Below are 23,950 nucleotides of genomic sequence, written 5' to 3' on the forward strand. Positions count from 1 at the left end.
GTGGTGTCATTTGGGTTTTCCACATACAGTATCATGTCATCTAAAATGAGTGAAAGTTTGACTTCCTCCTTGCTGATTTGGATGCCTTTTATTTCTTTGTGTTGTCTGATTGATGAGGCTAGGACTTCCAACTCTATGTTGAATAACAGTGGTGAGAGTGGACATCCTTATCTTGTTCCTGACCTTAAGGAGAAAGCTCTCAGTTTTTCCCCATTGCGAATGATATTAGTGTTGGGTCTTTCATATATGGCCTTCATGATCTTGAAGTATGATCCTTCTATCCCTACTTTTTTGAAGGTTTTTAATCAAGAAAAGTGCTGTATTTTGTCAAAAGCTTTTTTAGTATCTATTGAGAGGATTATGTTGTTCTTATCCTTTTTTTTTTTTAATGTTATGTATCACGTTGATTGATTTGCAGTTATTTAACCAGCTCTGCAGCCCAGGAATAAATCCCACTTAATCATGGCGAATAATTCTTTTAATGTTTTGTTAGATCCAGTTTGCTAGTATTGTGTTGAGAATTTTTGCGTGCATATTCATCAGAGAAATTGGTCTGTAGTGATCCTTTGTAGTGATGTCTTTGGTTTTGGAATCAAGGCAATGCTGGCCTCATAGAATGAGTTTGGAAGTTTTCCTCCCATTTCTATTTTTTGGAACAGCTTCAAAAGAATACGTGTTAACTCTTCTTTAAATGTTCAGTAGAATTCCTTTGGAAACCCATCTAGCCCTGGACTCTTGTTTTTTGGGAGATTTTTGATTACTGATTCAATTTCTTTACTGGTTATGGGTCTGTTCAAATTTTCTATTTTTTCCTGTTTCAGTTTTGGTAGTTTATATGTTTCTAGAGTTTGTCCATTTCTTCCAGATTGCCTAATTTGTTTGCATACAATAGCTCATAACATTTTCTTATTACTGTTTGCATTTCTGCAGTATTGGTTGTGATCTCTCCTCTTTCACTTGTGATTTTATTTATTTGGGTCCTTTCCTTTTTCTTTTTGATGAATCTGGCTAAGTTTTTATCAATGTTGTTAAATCTTTCAAAGATCACACTCCTGATTTAATTGATCTCTTCTAATTTTTTGTGTTTTTTGTTTGTTTGTTTGTTTGAACTTCAGTATAGTGATTTCTGCTCTAATCTTTATTATTTTCCTTTTTCTTCTGGTTTGGGACTTTATTTGTTGTACCTTTTTTTAGCCCTTTTCGGTGTGAAGTTATGTTGTGTATTTGAGACCTTTCTTCCTTCTTTAGGAAGGCCTCAATTGCTATTTACTTCATTTTATGACTTCCTTTGCTGCATCCCAGAGGCTGTCATGTTTTCATTTTCAGTGGCCTCCAGGTACTTTTTAATTTCCCCTTTAATTTCTTGGTTAAACCATTCATTCTTTAGTGGGATGTTCTTTAATCTCCAAGTATGCATAGTCTTTCCAAATTTTTTCTAGTGGTTGATTTCGAATTTCATAGCATTGTGGTCTGAAAATATGCATGGTATGATCTGATATTTTTGTACTTGTTGAGGGTTGATTTGTCTCCCAGTATGTGATCTATTCAGGAGGATGTTCTCTGTGCACTGGAGAAGAATGTGTATTCTGCTTCTTTAGGATGAAATGCTCTAAATATATCTGTTAAATCCATCCAGTCCAATGTGTCATTCAAAGCCATTGTTTCCTTGTTGATTTTCTGCTTAGATTATGTGTCCATTGCCTTAAGTGGGGTATTGAAGTCCCCTAGTATTACAGTATTATTATCAATGAGTTTCTTTATGTTTATGATTAATTGATTTATATATTTATGTTTCAATTTGGGGGCATAAATATTTGCAATAGTTATATCTTCTTGGTGGATAGACCCCTTACTTATTATATAATGCCTTTCTTTATCTCTCATTACAGTCTTTATTTTTAAATCTAGTTTTTCTGATATAAGTATGGCTACTCCAGCTTTCTTTTGATTTCCATTGGCATGATAGATGATTCTCCATCCCCTCAGTTTCAATCTGCAGGTATCTTTAGGTCTAAAATGATTCTCTTGTAAGCAGCATATAGATGGGTCTTGTTTTCTTATCCATTGATACCCTATTCATTTCGGTTGCAGTGTTTAGCCTATTGACATAAGAGTGAGTACTGAAAGATATGAATTTAGCGCCATCGTGCTGCCTGTAGGGTTGGTGTTTCAGGTTATGTTCTTTGGTCTTTTCAAGTCTTTGTTGCTTTTGGTCTTCTTGTTTTGTTTTGTTTTTGCTCCCTTCAAAGAGTCCCCTTTAAAATTTCTTGCAGGGCTGATTTAATGGTCATGAACTCTTTTAAATTTTGTTTGTCTGAGAAACTCTTTACCTCTCTTATTTTGAATGACAGCCTTGCTGGATAAAGAATTCTTGGCTGCATATTTTTCCAATTTAGCACATTGAATATATCCTATCACTCCTTTCTGGCTTGCCAAGTTTCTGTGGATAGGTCTGCTGTGAGCCGGATCTGTCTTCCCTTGTTGGTTAAGGACTTTTTTTTTCCCTTGATGATTTCATAATTCTTTCCTTTTCTGTGTATTTTGTGAATTTGACTATGATATGCCTTGGTGACAGCCGATTTTTGTTGAATCTAATGGGAGTTCTCTGTGCTTACTGGATTTTGATGTCTGTGTTCTTCTCCAGATTAGGAAAGTTTTCTGCCATAATATTCTCACATAAACCTTCTTCCCCTTTTTGTCTCTCTTAATCTTCTGAGACACCTATAATTTGGATGTTATTCCTTTTTAATAAATCACTGAGTTCTCTAAGTCTTGTATCGTGGTCTTTTGCATTTGTTTCCCTCTTTTTTTTTTATTTCATTATTCTCCAGAATTTTTTCTTCTCAATCACTGTTTCCCTGCTCTGCTTTGTGTATCCTTACCATCATGGCATCCATTCAAGATTGCATCTCAGTTATAGCATTTTTAATTTCAATCTAAGTAGATTTTATTTCTTTTACCTACAAAGAAAGGGACTTTTATCCTTTTTTTTAACCCCAGTTAGTGTTATTATTATTGTGATTCTAAATTTTAGTTCTGTCATCATGTTCATATTTGTGTTGATTAAGCCCCTGGTTCTCATTTCTTCCTGCTCTTTATTTTAGGGAAAATTCCTTTGTTTTGTCATATTGGAGGAAGAAAAAAATGAATAAAATTAAAAAGTAAAATTAAAAAGTAAAAACAAAACAAAAATCAGATAAAGAAGGCTAGATCTTAAGTGTGTTTTGGTCTACTTCTTGAAAGAACTTGATAGAATAGATAAAAAGGGAAAGAAAGAAAAAAAATTAAAAATTAAAAAAATATATAATAAAATAGAATAAAAGGAAACAAAGAAAATGAAATAGAATAGAAAAAAATTTTTAAAAAAGTAGAAAATACTTTTTTTCTCTTTATGTATCTAAGAATGAGGAAGGAAGGAAGGAAGGAAGGAAGGAAAGAATGAATGAAAAAAAGAAGAAAAGAAGCAAGAAAGAAAGAAAGAAGAAAGAGAAAGAAAGAAAGAAAGAAGGAAAGAAAAAGAAAGAAAGAAAGAAAGAACGAAAGAAAGAAAACGATTTAAGCAAAAACAGAAGGAAAGAAAATGAACAGATAAATGAACCAGCAAACAGAATGAACATGAATGAAGTTACATTCAATTTTCCTTAGAACTGAAACTATGAAGCCTTCTACAGTCCATACACTAAATAGGTGGAGCGACTTGTGTTGGTGTTCTAGGGATGTGCTTGGAGGGTGCGGTTGGACAGCATTTGGTGTAATGGCTTCGTTCTCCACTAGGTAGTACTTAGCTTACTGGGGTAGATCAGTGTGGCATGCATACACATGTATGAATGTGTTTGCATGGGAGAGGTGGAAATGGCTTCACCCAGCTCCCTAGTCTGTGGCACAGGAACTTTGCATTCTCACTGACCCACAATCAAGCCCCCCTCCTTTGTCCCAGGCCTCAACCGACTCCCCACCTCTACCTTGTCTGTGTCCAAGCTGTCCACCTACCAGGTGGCACCTCCCTCCAAAGTTTTATCTCAGATGGGGTTGTGTTTCAAATCCCCACGCTTCAGAGACCCCTGTGGCTTGGACCTACGCTGACTCTCTGGGGGAGGGTGTCTCTGAGCAATGATCAGATACCAGCTTGACCCAGAAAACTTTTGTGAAATTGCACAGCAGCAGAGGTTCAGAAACTATGGCAAACCACAGCACAGCCAGTGCCAGGTTTCATCACACTCTGGAGTCTTTGTCCCAATACCAGCCAACATGATGGCTCTCTGGAAACCGGAGACCTTTGCCTCTGGGGATGCCACATGGCCTCTGCCAAATGCACTGCAATCAGGGGAATCACTTCTCCCTGTTTGTCACACAAACATCTCAGACCCCACTGCCTGCCCCTGGGGAACATCTCAGACCCCACTGCCTGCCCCTGCTTGCTTCCTCACCAGAGCACTGCCCGGAACTGAGCTCCAACACTTCAGCTTCTGCACTCCATTGTTTATAGAATCCTGGTGGTATTGAAACCTCCTTTCTCCCTGTCAATAGTTTTTGGGAACAGATTTCTTGTTCAGTCCCCTGAAAGTGTTGTCATTCTTTCTCTCTTTCTCTCCAGCTACTTTCAGGAGTACTTTTCTTGCGTGATCCTGATGTGACACACTCTCCCCCTTTCTCTTTCTCTGTCCTCTCTCTGCAAAAACAGCTCCCTACCCTCTGTCACTTTTCTCTACCCCAGTTCACTTCTCTATACTGCATACCTGCTGAGTTCTGTGACTCAATTTATGCAGATTGTTGTGTTAATCCTCAGATCAATTTCCTAGGTGCTCAAAATGGTTTGGTGCTGATCTAGCTGTGTTTCAGGGACTAGACAAACTCAGGGTCTCCATGTGGGTCCACCATCTTAACTACCTTCTATGTTTTTATAGTATGTAAATAAAATGGATATTCTCTTGCTCCAAACACATAATTAGGGAGATAACAAAAAATAAATATTTTTAAAGATCAAGTCATATATTTGAATCTAATTATTAGTAGTATTAAATAAGCCACCCATCAATAAAATTTGGTTTCTTAGTCATGGCTATGCAAATATATTAGACCTAAATTCTTCCTTATATACTTTATTTTTATGCTAAAAAAAACATCTTGATTGTATTGACCCAGAATATGATTTAAGGAAACTAAACCAACAACTGTTATTCCAATTTGTTTTCTTATTTTTGTAATCACTGAGGTGGCTTTAAAAGTGGTTAACTTAAGAAAAAAAAAAAAAAGTACAACATGTATGTCCTAGTGATGATTGTAGAGGATGCCATAACAGTAAATCTGTCCAAAAGTAACAGTACACTTTTAACCATGGTCAAATTCTTTTTTCGTTTTATTTTATTTTTTAATGTTTATTTTTGAAAGAGAGAGTGACAGAGTGCAAGCTGGGGAGGGGCAGAGAGAAAGGTGAGACACAGAATCTGAAACAGTCTCCAGGCTCTGAGCAGTAGGCACAGAGCCTAATCCGGGGCTCACACTCAGAAACGGCAAGATCATGACCTAGGCTAAAGTTGGAGCTTAACCTACTGAGCCACCCAGGCACCCCCTTTATTTTTTTAAATTATTTTAATGTTTATTTATTTTTGGGAGAGAGACATAGTAGGGAAGGGACAGGGAAAGAGGGAGACACAGAATCCGAAGCAGGCTCTAGGCTCTGAACTGTCAGCACAGAGCCTGACGTAGAGTTCGAACCCATGGACCGTGAGATCATGACCCGAGCCAAGGTCAGATGCATGACCAACTGAGCCACCCAGGTGGCCCATGGTCAAATTCTTTTGAATAAAATGCAACTTAATATACTGTAGTTCTTTCTTTAACATAAGGCAAATAGATAGTCTTAAGTTCATATGACAGAAGCACTTAGATATTTTTTAGAAATACTGTATGCTTGCAGGATATTGAACAATGTCTCACTTTACTCGATAATAGTTACTTGATCATTATCATCCATAGGAAAAAAAAACAAAAACAAAAGATACCAAATACCTCAGTGTTTTCCCAACTATTAAAAAGGCAGTGGAAGTCATTGTTAAGACCTAGGCTTTGTAGTCAAGATTAGTTGGATTCTAATTTTGCCTGCATCCAATTACGAGCTTTAAAATATTAATAGGTGGTATACTAAGAGTATGTAATAAACATATTTTTGAGGATTAAATGAGCTTATCCATGAAAAGAACTCAGCACATGGCCTGGCACTTTATAGTTATTAAATAAATGCTACCTACTTTTATTTTTTCTTTGCTGTATTAATTTGATAAAGCTCCTGAATGTTTGGGGAATAAATAACAATTGACTCTAAAAGTGTTTGGAATAATTCTGCTCCATAATGGCAACTGTACACTGCTGTCTGTTTTAAGAATTAGTGTAGTCTCTGTCAGCACCAACTAACAGGATTTTGGCAATGATGGAAACATTCTGTATCTTGTGCGACACAATCTAGGCAGTCACCAATAGCTGCACATGACTATTGAGCACTTGAAATAGGACAAATGCAACAAACAAACTCTATTTTTTTATTGTTTTTACTTTCAATTATTTTAATTTAATTAGCTGCGTGTGGCTAGTGGTGAAAATTATTATACAGTGTAGGTTTAAATGCTTTATTTTTTAATACATTCTTCACCTAAAACCAGGTGTTTCCAGCCATTACTACCAAGTAAAGCACATTCAGTTGTACTTGCATTAAAGAAGGTGATATCCTGGTTTGCTTAGAAGTCTTTCTTTACATATAAGAGTAGTGTTTTCCTTATGTTCAGTTTGTGAGTAATTAAAGCTTTATTTCATATTGGGATCCTGTGTTGTAAGAGCAAAACCACCTGCTGATATTGGCCCTCAAATCCAACATGGACATTTATCATCAGATCCAGGCCATCTAGCAGGAGGCAGATTATTGCAACTTGATGGTCATGGAGAAAAGAAATGGTACAGAACTCAGGTTCTGGATTCTCAGGGGACAGGGTATACAATCATGGCATGTCCGGAATGTCTTCTGACTAATGATAGGTGGCTTCCAGAAGCAAGGAGCAGTTGAAGGTCTCTTTCAGGGCTTTCTCTGACATAAGAAATAATTCCTCTAATATCAGTCCTTTAAAATGATCTGACTTTTCCCATTAGCCAAGTCCAAATGAAAGCCAAATGGCAAGGGACCCCTGCTGATGCCACTCATATGCTCTGCCTCCCAGGGGGAGGGGAAAGAGGTTCAGCACAGGCAAGTGGATGATATGAAATATATTCTATTTACATCCTGAAACTGTGAAAGGAATCCAGGGAGCTATGGTGTGTGTGTGTGTGTGTGTGTGTGTGTGTGTGTGTTTTAATTTTTTAATGTTTATTTATTTTTGAGAGACAGAGACAACGCACAAGTGGAAAGGGGCAGACAGAGAGGGAGACACAGAATCTGAAGCAGTTTCCAGGCTCTGAACTGTCAACAGAGCCCGACGTGCGGGGCTCAAACCCATGAACCCTGAGATCATGACCTGAGCCGAAGTTGGATGCTTAACTGACTGAGTCCCCAGGCGCCCCTATGGTGTGATCTTATTCTTAAACCCTGTAGTAGGACTGCAAGGAAAGAAGGAATGAATCAGACACATAACAAAAAACACAGTTCCTTCCAAGCCACCTGCTTTGTGGTACTTTGTTACGGCAGCCCGAGAAAACTAATAACAATCTTGGAATTGAGACTAAAGTTCTGGCAATTCTGGGATAGCATATTTTACATGCAAGAGGAATAGAAATAATATGAGAACCGAGGGCATACTCACAAATAATTTAATGCCCACAAAAGACTTCCATCTCATTATGCAAGCCTCCTTGCAAGGTGACTTTTCTGCTCCTCTTATCCAGAGGTAAGATTCATTTCTCCACCTGCCTTGAAACTCATCAGGCCTGTGACTAGTTTTGATCAAAAAGATGCGACAGAAGTATATCACACAAATTCTGGAGACTATATCTCAAAAAGCATTGGCACTTCCACCTTCACCTCTTTGGAACACTGCCCTGAGACCTCCTTGGAAGAAGACGATAAGGCCCCTTCTAGGAATAGAGATCAGTTGAATGAGAACTCATGAGACTCAACTAATAGTCAGTACCAGCTTCCAGATATGGGAGTTTAGCCACCTTAAACTAAATCATCCAGCCTGGGCAAAGTGCCAGCTTAATATAGCCACATAACTGAGTCTTAGGTTAGATAAGCCCAACAAAACTGTAAGTTTTGGGGTGGTTATTATGGACCCATAGATGATGAAAACAATAATAGATGAAACAAGACAAACTGATGCTTAAATCCTTAAATTTTGTAGTAAAAAGGACTGGTTCCAATCTTTCTGATTTTTTTATGTTGTTTTCTGTTTACATATTTGTTTCTAGGTAGGGGGTCTTACTTTTCTCTGTAGTATACATCTAAGAAGAGACCAAAGGGAAATGGCATACCTTTTCAGTTATACAAAACAGTGTTTAACTTCTTGTCTTATATACAACTTTTTTACAAACTGGAAAATATATTTTAATTAAATCAATGAACATAGGTATCATTTTATTCTGTCTTTGTGATATCCACTTTATGATGAAAAAAATCAATAAATTCTACTTTTCTCTCTTCTTAAGCAGAAGGCAAAAAATCTGCCTAATGGTTTTCTACATTTATTCAGATGCTTTGACATCAATGGATTTAACCATTTTAAGTAAAATTTTAAGTAAACAACATTGACAATAATAATAATAATAATAAAGTAATCTATATTGATTTAAGAAAAGAGAAAACTTAATGACATATAATATCAAGGGCATTGTAGAAGATGGTCCTTAATGAAAATATTTTGAAACAACATTGTCCTTTCATTTTTTTAAAAAAACGATCAATCTTAAAATATTGTGATCTATTTTTTATTTGAACAAGCTCACATATAATATTGTCAAGCTTAAAACTCCGACCTGTTGAGTCCCGGAACATTTTAAGATCAAGTATAATAAATAAAATGAAAATATAAAGTGTAATAATTATAAAAATTTTGAGACTCATGAGAACAGAGTCCACCTGAAATTTTCTATCATTCATTTTATCACTGTGACAAAAACTTAGGCTAGGGCAAGATTAATTTTATTGTTACTTTATCCTAAGGGCATATTCTCCTTGTTTCCTTAAAAATTATTACATGATTTGATTTTGTACAGTAAGTGATCCATTCACTTAATACATTCTTTTAGTGCATATTTGTTAAATATTTACTAATGTGAGACACTGTATTAGAAGCTGGGTATTCATTAATAATGGTATGTTGTATTTGCTATCATGGAATTTTTAATCTGGTGAGCAATAAAAAATAAGTGAATGAATAAAAAATAGCTCTTATTATGAATTTAGATAAAAGCTTTATGGAGCTATTTGTTGTCTTGGTGACATTTAGGCCTGAAGGATGAGCAGCACCAACGGGTTAGAAGTCAGTCCCTTTATAACCAACAGAATACCACACACTCTGAATTTAAAAGTCTCAATCTGTAGTCTTACATTCACTTGGATAAATATTGTGACCACTTAATTTATCTAACTAGTTTATTTCCTTGAACAAATACTCTACACGTTGATAGATCCCGAATATTTACTGGACAACTAATTAGACTTTGTTCAAATGGTATGTTATCACTATCACTTTCAAAGAGCCTACTTGAAGTTTGGTAATTGATGGCCAAACAGTGCACTTTTCATTTCCTTGCTCGGTTCACAGATCATCTTTCCTATTTTGCATAAGTTTCCTCCTCTCTTGTGACCACAGGGCAGAGAGGGAATGTGGATAATAAACAAGAATAATTTTATAAGGTATTTAGATGTATTACAAAATCTGACAATGGTTATGCCACACCCTTGGCTGATGAACACTCTACCTTCTTTGCTTTGCATTTGCTGTACAATATGGACAATTAACAAAATCCCTTTTTGTCCCTTTTTTTCGTTAATTTTGTATCTGTGGACTTTTATTCCAAATTCTAGCCAAGTATAAAGGAAGAATGATAATATTACAGGCAGAGGCTACAGTGTTTCTAAAAAGTAGGCTCCTCAGAAGGGGAAATAATTTTATGTGAATCCTGTCAAATAATGAAGCCATGAAAAGATTTTAACTCTTAGTGGTGGGATTTTTAATACACTTGAACAACAAGTTATATTAAATAGTAATAGTAGGGTATAGGAAAAACATTCATGCCCTGGAATCTGATTACTTATTTTGATTCCTGTTTCTATTTCTTATCAGTTTATTTTTGTCTAGTTATCTAACCTTCTGTAGCCCAGTTATCTCAGCTAGACAATGGAGATAAGTAAGCGGATAATGAGAGTTTCTATCATGGGTTTGTTCTTAGCTTTAGTGAACACACATATGCTGCCTGGCACATTGTGAGGGCTCCCCCTTGCTAGTTTTGCTACCATGTCGTTATCAATTTTTTTCAACTTTACATACAGCACTCTTTACTAAAATATAGCCCAGGTTGCCTCAACTCTTATTCCTCAAAATTAAATGTTATTTTCCAAGTTTTTTTTGTTTTTGTTTTTGTTTTTTTTAATGTCACTAATTTTCAAAAAAAAAAAAAATATGTTAGGCCACCTGGGTGACTCATTTGGTTAAACATCCTACTCTTGATTTCCACTCACATCATGATCTCACTGTTGTGAATCAAACCCTGCATGGGCTGCACACTGAGCATGGAGACTGCTTGGGATTCTCTCTCTGCCCCTCCCCTACTCTCTCTCTCTCTCTCTTTCTTTAAAAATAAATAAAATTTTAAAAAAACGTTAAACCTAGTGAAAAATAAGTGCTAATCAAAAGAAATAAGGTAGATTTTAACCTTAGAATAGGATTCTATATTTTGCATAAATAAAAGAATATTCAGTTGAATCACAATACATTAAACATATAGTTTAATCTTTAAACATTGGTATCTAAGGAAAAGGACATGGACCTCACACAAGCAAAATCTAGGAACACAAATAAAGGGGCGCCTGGGTGGCTCAGTCGGTTGGGCGTCCGACTTCAGCTCAGGTCATGATCTCACGGTTTCTGGGTTCGAGCCCTGTGTTGGGCTCTGTGATGACAACTCAGAGCCTGGAGCCTGCTTTGGATTCTGTGTCTCCCCCTCTCTCTGCCCCTCCTCCACTTGTGCTCTGTCTCTCTCTATCAAAAATAAAATAAAAATGTAAAAAAAAATTTAAAAAATCTAAGAACACAAATAAAAAATAATTTCACTGTAGGACCATTTTAATTTTTCAAAGTACAGCATAGAATAATGGAAATAAAATACACAAAAATCCCTAATTGCTTACTAGCCTTTCTTCTACAGATATAGTTCCCGAAGTACTTGATTACCACAATGAAAACAGGTTGAGACACTCCTTTTATCCATTGAGACTACATTCACTTAATTGAGTACTGAAGTATTAACCAGCCTATTTTTTTTTCTATACTCTCAAGTCAATTTCCATTTCTCAGTTTTAGTGAAAAATTCTCTGAATTATCAGAGAGTAGAAACAAAACTGGAGTTGGCAGTACTTTGTAATGGAGACTTGGATTTAAGACTGTTACCATTGCCCACTTGTGTGGCTTCAGGCATGTTATTAACTAGCTGTGTGATTTGGGCAAGTTAATTAATTCTCTACAGTGGCTTTTGTATATCTATTGCATAGAAGATTAGAGCCTTGAAGTACATTATCTCTAAGGTATCTTTCAGCTCTGATCTATTATAGTTCACATGTGCCCCGAAATTCCAAATTTATTTTATTTTTTTGACAACTAAGAGAATCATTAATTATTTCAAAAGACATTATTAAATTCTCAAATCTTCCTTAAAATATTATTGAAACTGTAAATGCAATTTGTAACAAGTATTTTGGGTCAGGCTTGTATCAGCATATCACATAGCTATTTTAATGTATTGCCATTGCAAATGTATTGAGAGTTACTTAACTATAATCTTGCAAAAACATCATATAGATGTAATACTTTTTTGCTTGTATTTTGATAGATAAAAGATGAAAAAAGTGTTACTTCAATCTCCTCAAACCTAACCAGTCTAATTAAATCACATTACAAGTCAGATTCACAGTGTGCTAGATGAATGATACCCTAACTGCAGAAATACAGCATGTCATTTTCCTTTTTGAGATTTCTTTACATCTGCTTTTTTTTTTTTTTTTTTTTTTTAGAGTTCCCAGAGTTTTCAATGCACAGTTGAATCAAGCCTCTGTTGCTACACTCCTCAGGCTTGTGTGCCATGTTTTTGCACTCTCAGAAAACACTGCTTTACCACCGACCACTTGTGTCCCCTAGTTTTATGAGCCACACCCATTTACATTAGTGGTGGAGGGACTGTTCTGGGCCATGCCTTCACTACTCTGAACAACTCTGCCCCCGAAGGTCCATCCTTTCTCAGCCCCTGCTGCCATCATTACCCTTTCTTCCACTGCCGACAAAGGTGCTCTACTGTGGCATGGACTCTGTTAGTAGGGAAAGCTTCTTCTTATTCTATCTATGAATATTTTAGGGAAATCCCATGGCAATGTTGCCTAAAGGCCAGTTCTTAACAACTCCTTTAGTTTTATTTTATTTTTTTTTAATTTTTTTTTTTTTGTTTATTTATTTTTGAGACAGAGAGAGACAGAGCATGAACGGGGGAGGGTCAGAGAGAGGGAGACACAGAATCTGAAACAGGCTCCAGGCTCTGAGCTGTCAGCACAGAGCCCCACGCGGGGCTCAAACTCACGGACCGCGAGATCATGACCTGAGCCAAAGTCGGCCGTCCAACCGACTGAGCCACCCAGGCGCCCCAACAACTCCTTTAGTTTTATAAGCAGTCTTTTCTTCCTCAGCACACATAGCTGTCCTGGATTGAGTATTCCAGTCTATGTCCTCAGTCCTGAGTCCTGAGTATGTGCTCAGTCCAGCCACTGTGCTGAATCCCTTCTCCCATGCTGCTTGTACCTTTCCACACAGTGGGTTCCCCAGATGTCCCTGTGTACATCTGAATACCAACTATGAACAGAGTCAAGTGCCTGGGCCAATCAGCAGCTGCAGCCAGACAGACGTGGGAATCGGTGATGGAGATGGGCAGTGTAGTGCGATGTTGCCCAACACAACCTGGACAATCTATCCGAGCTCATTTCCTCATCAGGCTGATACACAGGATTGTGTAAGGAAACCCTGTTGTAGTTCATCTCAAAATTATATCAAAGACATTTCGCTAAGTATTCTAAACGTACTATAGAGATTTGTAATCCATACTAACTAGAGACAAAAGTTTATAATAGCAGGAAGAGAAGTTTATGTTCAAATACAAAGCAAAATTTTGACTAGTGAATGCATCCTTTAATGAGTTTTCAAACAAACAAGGAAGTTTTTTTAAATTTTTCTGATAAGGTAATAGCTTTTCAAAAATTAATTGTAAAACAAAAACTTATTTAGAACAGTAGAAAACATAACAAAAGTGGGAGAGGTTTGGGGAACAGACTGAAAATTACCATTTGTAAATAATCCCTATTTTGTATTGTCATTTCCTTCCCAGTTTAATTCCTCTGTGTGGATCGTTGCTATTGTTGGTATTAATATTGTTTTAATGTTGCTGCTATACTACTGTCCACACAATTTTTAAATTTGCTTTTCAATTAAGATTATTACATATTTGTTTATCTTTACCATTAAGTAGAATTTGTAACCTTTAAATATAATGCTGAATACACCAAAATCTATGGCTACAGCAGATTATCAAGCTTTTCTGTATCATTGACTGTTGAAGTTTCTTTCAATTTCTCACAATTTCAAATTGTTTTAATACACATACATGTGATGAACATATATTTCTTTCTGATTATTTTGTTAAGAAACATTATAGAAGATATTCAACTAAGGTGTATAAATATTTGGAAACACTTGATACCTATCACCAACTGTTTTTCAAAAGAAGACTAACTTAACCAGATGTGATATGTGAACACAGTTGCTAATGTGATATGCAAATTATTTCAAATTAATTTACAGTTTTCTGAGGAAAGTCATCAATTACTATTAATAATCTACTTTCTTATATTAGCCACAAATACAGGGAAAATTATCATGAGGGCTTTTTAGAGTATACATGAAGGCCATTGACCAAGGCTTCCTTATCTGAGAATCATGAAGTTACTTATCTAAATTTTACTGAGACAAATGGTAGAACATATATTATCTCAAAACTCATCTTGTGACTGGTATTCTCTTTCCTGAGACAGATTTCTTAACTAATGCATGCATTATAACTACTCATTAAAATCACATATATTTTCTTAAAACCAAAACTTAGTTTCAGGTAGATTTATCTTATAACGCATACCTAGAAATTAGCTTATCTCCCTTCAAAGGGACAGAGCAGTTCTTGTAAAATATATGGCACCAAGCACTGATGCAGAAAAGGTACTTCTGCCAGATCCCCAAGAGAAAGGAGGAAGGAAGGGGCTAAATCAATAATACACACTTCCTCCCTCAGCATTTAGCAAACAGAATGCTCCCTCTACCCCATGGGTAAGAAGGAGTGGGAAAAGGCCAAGTGTATTTACCTGATAATACCCCCTCATGTAGATTAAGGGAATGAAGAAGAAATGTCTTCCATAATCATATCTGATCTCCATTAAACACTTTATTGGGTGTTTTAAGTATGTTGCCTAATTTAAGTCTCCCAACCATTTGACTGGTAGGTAGGCACTGTGGTTATCTTGACTAGACAGATGAGGAAACAGACATTAATATAAGCTAAGTAGGTTTCACAAGGTAAGAAACCAACTGGTATAACTGTAATTGGAATGCCATAGGTTAGACTCCAGGAGAGCTCTTAGTTACAAAACCCAACAACACATAACCATAAGGTTGAATGCTATGTTATATTATAATAAAGGCTCACTAAATTAGTGAATCAAGACTGTACATCAAGGGGCATCTTGGGTGGCTCAGTCAGTTAAGTGTCCGACTGCACCTCAGGTCATGAACTCTCAGTTCATGAGTTCGAGTGCCGCATTGGGCTCTATGCTGACAACTCAGAGCCTGGAGCCTGCTTCAGATTCTGTGTATCCCTCTCTCTCTGCCCTGCCCCCCTCACATTATGTCTCTCTCTGTCTCTTAAAAATTAATAAACCTTAAAAAAATAAAATAAAATAAAGGCTGTACAATGGTACTAGAATTAAATTCAACTACTGAGTAACTGGTGGTTAAGTGACACAATGTACAGCCCAATTGATTTATATGCTGCCAAAATAGATCTAATTTGGGTCTGAAAATTTAGGATAAGGCAGAAAATAAGAAATTAATAAAGCTGGGCTCTGTCATTCATCTTGTATCACCAAGAATGCCTGTTTCGGAGCCTGGAATATGATAACACTTAAGTCATTTTCCTTTTGTATAAATGGATGAATGGATTAATGGATGGAATATATATAGCCAGATGGATGAAGCCAGGCTGCATTTGAGTCAGAGTTATATAAATGGCTTAGATTCTTTTTTATATACATTGGCAGTAGCCTTGAAAGAAGGCTAATGTGCAGCTAATACAAAATACAAATACATAATACCCAGAGGCTGAAGGTGCCTCGCTTCAGTGCTGTCTAAACTTTAATCCTGGTTGAACTTGCTTCTTGCTGGCTGTCAGCTGGAGGTCACTCTTAGGTCTTAGCAGCATCCTCAATCTCTTTAAAGTCAGCAAAGGAGACTCCAGAAGGACCAGAGCTACAATCTTATATAACGTAATCACATACATTTCAACACCTTTGCAGTATTTTATTGGTCAGAAGCAAATCACAGGCTGTGCCAACGTGCAAGAGTGGAGATCATGCAAAGACATATATGCCAGGAGGTGGGGACATGGAGTCACCTGGAGAGTCTGCCTGGCACATTTACTAGCCTCTCTGCTAATTCAGAACTGTGTGTTTGCGTGTGTGTATGTGTGTGTGTATTAAAAGATATTAGCAGATATTAACACACACATGTACACACACACACATTGTTTTGCTTAGGACACTATTACATGTGCATTTCCATTTACTGCCACTTCAAGCAAATGGTTAAACTTTGAAGGAGGTTACTAAAGTGTCAGTCATTCTCAGTGAGGTAGGTTCACTATGATTTTACCCTTCTTGGGGAAAAAAAAATTATTAAACAAGTTAGATTATTGAAAAATATCACTTTTTAAAAATGTACCCATATTAAATAAGTGGCTAAGCATGAATCCCTGAACAACAGAAGAGCCATTCACCATGGGAGATTTAGTAGATGGGTTAAATTTTGTTTACTGCTATAGCAAATTACCAGTAACACAGAGGCTTATGAAAACACAAATTTCATTCACTTAGAGGTCCGGGCTTAGGAAGTCTAAAATGGGTCAATGAAACCCCTCCTTCTGTAGGCTCTAAAAAGATAATCTGTTTCCTTGCCTTTAAAAGTTGCTAAAAGATGTGTGTAATTTTGGGGCAATGGTCCCTTCCTCCATCTTCAAAGCTTATAGTGTAACATCTGTAAATCTCTCTCTAACTTTGATCCTTTCTCTCCTGCCTCCCTCCTTCACTTAAAAGAACACTTGTGATGACAGTGAGTTTGCCCCAGTAATCCATAAAAAAGCTCCCATCTCAAGATCTTTCACTAAGTAACATTTGTGTCGTCTATTTCGCCATGTAAGGTATCATAGTCACAGGTCGTTGGGATTAGGATAAATGCATTTGGGGGGGCTGGTAATTATTCAACAGACCACAGCGGTTTAAACAGGAGCTTATTTTCCTCACGCAACAAGAAATTGGGAGATACGAATATAGAGGATTAATGATGTCCAAATTGATATCTCTCAATTTGGGGAAGGTTTCTCTCAAAACTGGAAGACAGCTATTGCCTTTCACTATCATATCCATGTTTATGTTAGGTAGAAGGAGGAAGGAAGAGGCGAGGAAAAGAGCGAGTTAACTTCAGAATATAATTTATTAACTGGAAGTCCTCCAAAGAATCATACTAAACACAAGAAGAAGAGGGTAGTCAAGAATCTAGCTTGCATAGCCAGAATTATAGAGATAGAAAAGCAAGAATGGTGTTAGGTTTGAATATTTTGTGAGCCAGTTGATAAGCTTATGCCAGGATTTCAATATCTTATTATAGAATAATTATAGATTTTACTAATTGTTAAATCATAAGGAAAAAGTGCCCTATGTATGTGCCCTACTTGAAAAAGAAATATTTCTTGGTAAATGAAATGATTTCATCAGCCATCTTTGTGAGAACTACTTGAATAAATGTGATTTCTTTTCTTCTCAGAAAAGCAGAGAATTCATGACTGTGATTTCCATATTTACACTCTTATCCTATACAGAGTTCCATTAGTCCTGTGTAATCCCCCATTATTTGTTTTCCTCTTGGGACAATGAGTAGAGATTTACGAATGAACCTAAGAAATTAAGTTCTGTAGCTTTCAGCTGTCAGTGAATTAGAGCTGTAGCCTTTCTGGTTTCAACCTTCATGGTATGGTAGCTAGAGGGCTGTCAATCAACTTTGTCTGCATATATTTTCAGACAGAGTGGAGCAGAGCAAATGCACACTGGAAATGAATTTTGAATAGTTCAGCAGAAGAGAGGTTTTCTCGCACAGGAACACTGCATTCGGCAGGAGTTAAGGTCAGAACTAACGCACTTCTGTCAAAATGCTCCCAGATTTACACTGTAGGGCCCTAGAGTCATCCTTGGAATCCCCTGCCTGTCCTTGTCTGAACAGGGATCCCAGAAGTTTTGACCCTCAGGGCACTAAACAAACATTTATATCAAGTTGGCTTAGTTTAGGACATAGAGAACATTGTACAACATGGTGTATCTCCTTTAATGCAGACATTTAGCAACCAATCTTTATTATTTGAATATTTTAAGGAATATTATATTTTATTATGCACACACTGTAAGTCATTACAGAAAAAGATAATGTTTTAAACACAAAAGTAATAATAATTAGTATTTTTTGACTCAAAAGCAATTCTTTCACTACAGGCATCTGACTTATCACAAGACCTGAGCACAATTTGGGTCAAATTTATATACTGGCACAGTCCTAATTATTTTTATGTTAATTTGGGGTTGTATCAAAGCCTTTTTTGTTTTATTTCCAAGAAAAACAAGATCAATTCCTACTTCTACCCATGACAAAAGAAAAAAAATTGAATGGTTCTTACTTTAAAATATTTTTTCAAAAGATCATATATGCTTATTCTGAACCTAAATCAAAATGTTATATATTATCTTTGAGAGTAAAACTTTAATTGGATGGCTCTCTGGAGTAGAAAAGGAATCTATTATAATCTTACAGTCCTGAAATGAAAATATTAATATGTATTTCTAATAATAGATCAAAGTCCCAAATTTTTAGAACTCAATCATAATTTATCGGTCAAAATTAAACATCTGGTAAAAATCCTTTCAGTATTTTCTATTACATTAGTCAAGTCCAGAGCTTTCATTAAATGCATAAAAACTTTCATCATAAAGTATATATATTCCAACTTTACTTTTAAGGAGGAAAAAGTCATACCTTTTTCACTCCACATTTTTTTCTAGTGTATTGGAGAAAGCAACAGCCCCTTTTGGAGCCATAATATATTTGTGAGATCTCTGATAACCACAAAAATATTAAGGTACAAAAAAATTATATGTTGATCTATGCTTTCCTTTCACTGTATTTAGCAGCCTTTGGGTTTAATTTTTTATAGACATATACATATATAACTCTTTGAAGGACATTTTTATGTTTGGTTTTTTTCTGTATATACTTTGTTTCTAAGTATATTTCATAAATAAGACATACTTAATACAATTTTCTTTGGAAATTAAAACAAGGAAGAGGCATAGAATAATTACTATAGCTCCATGTTCCCTTTTTCTGTCTGTAATCACCCTTTGACTCCCCAAGCTCTCTACTGATTAATAATGTTAACCAATATAAACTATGCAGTCACTTTAATCCCTCCTAGATAATACATGGTTCAGATTTCCACAAGTCCCTTCCTATCTTTTATACACTTGCCTAACCACGGCAAAACCAGATCTTACTCTAGTTGTAAAAAACTAGAATAACTATAAAACTTGATAAAGAATGATAACAACCTTCTCTCTTGAATCCATTAAATGGTTTCCATTAAATTGGCATGTTTCTGTTAATTAAAGCTCTTATGTCATCATGGCTTTAGTCATTTATACTAGACTAAATTTAAGATATTTTCCATTAGCTACTCAGGGAATCATGTACAAGAAGTAGGGGTGTCATGGAGTTAATTTGCACATGTCTGATAAAGAGGTGAGTAGGATTGACTTTCAAAAGGTATGCATTTAAATATTTTAAAGTGACTATTAAAAGTAACTGGAGCCATTTAATACTAACAAAAAAGTACTGCTAGAGAGTTCTATTATTCATTTGAATCCAGAAAATGACCCAAATGAATTTCTATAAGTTATCCAAAATGTTATTCATTTCTCCTTCATGTCAAAATGAAATAAAGTATAATTCAGAAACATTTCTTCAGGAAAAAAAAAGTCATTGGACAAATGACCACTTAAATACTTGGTTTCTGGGAACATTAAGGTCATGTCTGCACTAGAAATGTGAAGACATAAATGAGACAAATTTCCAAGATGAAGTAAAGCTGAAAGCTTTTGCTAGGGCAGGCCATCTGCCTAGCTAAATTATAAAACCATAATGTGCATGACTTTATCCACCAATAAAATGGGAATTATGCTACAAGCCAATTCTGTCAGAGGATGTTATAGAGATAATGAGATAATGTCTTTTAAGTGCTTTCAGTGTCTCGGATGAAAGAAGATAACTTTTCCATCCTCAGTAAAGAGGACACCCATGATCACTAACATTTCACAACACTAAATGTACCTTCTTTAGAAAAGTAATGCTATTAAAATAATGACACATCAAGCTCCTCTACTAACCTACTGTGAAGATATATTCATCAACAGTGAAGGCACGGGTCTGTGGCTGAAGTTGGCGAGCTTCTCTAAAATCATCAACTATTTTCTATAAGATTAACAGCCACACTAAAGGGTATTTGCTTCAAGGCTGACTGTAGACATGAAGCACTCCAGAATAGAATGCATTTTCTATCAGTAAGGATTTCCTCTACTTAGCATACATAAATGAATAATGAAAGGTCATCCTCCTCAATGTTGACTGAAATGAGATCTAGAATAGAATCTAGATGCTATTTGAAAGTGTCATTTCCTCCCATTGTCCAGTAGAACTCATTACATGTAACATACTCAACTAATCTGTCCTCTGAGTCACTGCATTCCAGTGAAATAATTAATTTTAGTTTGTTCGACCAAAGTGAAAGAGATATCCCAAACTTCTGTGGTATCGTATTGGACCATGATCCTCTCTCCAACTGCCATTCTTTACTCTATTTGATAAATAATTAATTAGCCATACTGTCAATGAGGGATACTAGAAAGCAGTTTCTTTTTCTGATTCCTGTCCTTTGGCCTCAGTTATCCATTAAGTTGGCACGGTTTCTGGAAATAAACTACATATGGAGAAATTAAATGCCTAAGAAATTAATAAGTACCCACAGAAACTATAAAAAAACTTTAAATATCCAGAGGAATAAATTGTAGGAGGATAATAATAATAAACATTTTATAACAGAACCTGTGAATGACAAGACAGACAAATGTTCGGTAGAAAATTATCAATTGTTCCTGAGAGTTTGATTCAAATAAAAATAAATCACTATTTTTAGTGATAGATTTTGCCTTAGCCATAAACTATTGATGGCCATATAAAGGCTTAACATTTTAAATTTGGTATTTCTCTAATTACAAAATATGCTATTATTTCTTCTACAGTAGCTGCCTCAGGTGGGTCCAATTCCAGCCAGTGAAGTGTTAGAAGCCTTTTGGTAATGGAAAGGTTAAATAGGTCATAAACAGGACATATGGAAAAGATAGAACTCTGTTTTGCCTCCAGTCATTGGTGTGTAAGAATATGCTATCTGGAGTTTCTGGAACCATCATTCAACAGAGGAAGGGAAAGTCAATACGCTGAGGATAAACAAGCAAAAAAAAAAAAAAAAAGAAAAAAAGAAAAAAACGTCTACCCCTTGAAGATACTGGAATTGACCAAAGTGGAAATAATTTTACCTCTGCACTTTGTAATAAATTCTTTTAATGTCTATGTCATTTGAGTGTAGTTTTTCTAGTATCTGAAGGTTAAAACATTCTAATGTATACAGGAACTTTGGTGAAAACTGTATCTATGTAGACTTCAAGTATTGTCCCAACAGATTCTGAAGTTGCTGATGGCATTTAGCAGCTGTAGCTCTGGGAACCTCGGGCTTGTGTAGGTTTGTTAGAACTCATCGTTCTGGAATGCCATGGCTTTCAGGCTGGCAAGTCCCACCCACAAGAGGAAGAACACCATTATTGAATGGAGGTCACATCCAGGGGATCAGGGAACTTCATTTGTAGGTCCATTAACCCCATGCTTTTCCTTTTTGTTGAGTTTAACACAAAACAATTATCTCACCATTTTGAGAGACCGGATTCTCTACTTTAGAGCACAATGTTTGATGACAGCAGCAGGTAGGAGGCAGAATGTCTATGAAAAAAGTAATATTAACTGAAAAGTTGGCAATTCGATATTTTTGTTGGCTCACGATCAATAAAAAAAAATCTAGCCTGTAATGGAAACATGCCCTTTTATTGTGATTCAAAGCTATTGAGTCCTTGGCAAGCTTTTTAAAATAAAACTTGTCTGAAGTCAACCTAATTAATGGCAGATTTGAGATTCAAACCCAAATATTCTGGCTCTTAGCCATTAAAAGCAGAATCATTAAATCCATATTATTAATCATTAAGCTATACAGCCTTTAACACTGAGTGCAATACTTTAAAAAAAACAAAGAAATATATATGTGATGTCCCAAAGGAGGAGTGATCAACTTGGTCTTGTATCTGTTTCAGTGGCAGAGTGGTTCATAACACGTTTGCTAGAGGCTATGGTTTGAAATGCATCTTTAAAGAATGACTAAGAATTGTATAGTGGTTTGTAAGGAAAAGAATAACCTGGTTGTTGGAACAGAATGTACAAAGAAAATAAGTGAACTTAACTCAGGAAACTACCTATTCTTTAGTCTCTCTGATTCCAGATGAGCCAGCAGATGAATGGTGAAAATAAACCCATGTGAGGAAGGAATAGATTCCCCTGAGGACTGGTTAAGTAACCTTGTACATGTGTTCACGATGAGGGACAGAAAAATGTTCACCTTTAGCCCAGAAGGCTGACTTATAGCTTGCATAGTTTAGATAAGGAACAAATAAGTGCTGGTTCTCATGACTGCCTATACATCTCACTTCAGTTAATATTGAACTGAATGACATAAGCACCAGAGAAATCATGCAAAAGCAGTTTTACAAGTAGAAATTTGAAGAAAACATTTATGATCTAATACTCTCTACACGTCCCCTCCCCCTTGAGCACCAGGCATATAACCACCAGTTTCATACTGCAAAAGTGCAGCCCACAGGTCCTGTCCCCTGCTACGTAAATAAATGTACGAAGTTACACCATAAAACATCTCAAGAATTCTTTCTTGACTGTTGTGCTAAATGATGTTGCAACATTCACATTATACCCTATAGCATACCTAATTTATCACTTAACTTCACAATATTAATGCTACCCATTTCATATCTATTTTACAGTAGCCTTTAATTTCTAATAAGGTTGATATTATGTCTGCCTTGTTTACTATAGTTGTGTTCTTTAAGACAAGCAGCTTATCTGGCACTTAATGATTTAATTAATAACTATGTATAAGTATACCAAAATGATTTGTTTTTCGAGACTCTTTTTACCTCACTCTACCAAAGACTTCCTTCAATTTCCCTTCATAGATAATAAAGATCGAGTGGAAGACAGGAAGTAATCTAACAGAAGTATTGAAAGGAAAGAAGGAAAGAGGATGGGATACTGGAAATATTCTAAAATCAAATTATTTCATTTTAATTTTTTTTCTTTTTACTCAAAACTGTGTTCCAAAAAAAATGAATGCTGAAAATATTTGTATATTAAAAATTAAGATTGTAGTAAATATTTATTGTGTTTTATAAAACAAAAAAATATTAACCAATGAGGAACTATCCTTAGAAAACTGAAGAAACATTTGAGTAATATTAACTAGAGAATGAGGGGAATATTTTGATACCAGTGTCTGGGTGATTACATGTTTTTACTCTACGATTGAGCCTACTTGGCCAATAAACCTAAAGATACAGACTCAGGGTGCCTGGATGTCTCAATTGTTTAAGGATCCTACTCTTGATTTTAGCTCAGGTCATGATCCCACAGTTGTGGGATGGGGTCCTGCATCAGGCTCCATGCTGAGCATGGGGCCTGCTTGGGATTCTCTCTCTTTACCTCTGCTCCTCTTCCCGCTCTCTCTAAAATTAAAAACAAAACAAAACAAAACAAAATGACATAAAGACACGGACTCTTATGAGTAGTATTCTAATACATTCTGATATTCATTTAATAACTTCAGGATCTATTTAGCCTTTAGTTCTAAGTTTAGATTTAGAAAATGGCATTAACTTAAAGATACTTTAGACTTCAGCACGAAGCAGAGAAAATATGTATGTCATTTGAAGACCTGTGTGGCTGAGAATGCCATTATGAAGGAGAATGTATTTGAGTTGAACTGGATTAGGTGTCCCTACTCACAGGATAGAGAAGATGCATAGACGTCAATGGCCAGCAAAAAAATTATAAAACTGTCACATGGAGAAAAATATCATGCAAACATTTTCAGGAAATATCAGAGAAAAAATTGACTCCCAGAGGAGCCAGGAAAAAAAAACTGGAAGTAGGTCAAAAAAGATAAGTATGATTACCTAGGTTAATGA

This window comes from Panthera uncia, chromosome B1, assembly GCF_023721935.1.
Source record: "Panthera uncia isolate 11264 chromosome B1, Puncia_PCG_1.0, whole genome shotgun sequence".
Lineage (NCBI taxonomy): Eukaryota > Metazoa > Chordata > Mammalia > Carnivora > Felidae > Panthera > Panthera uncia.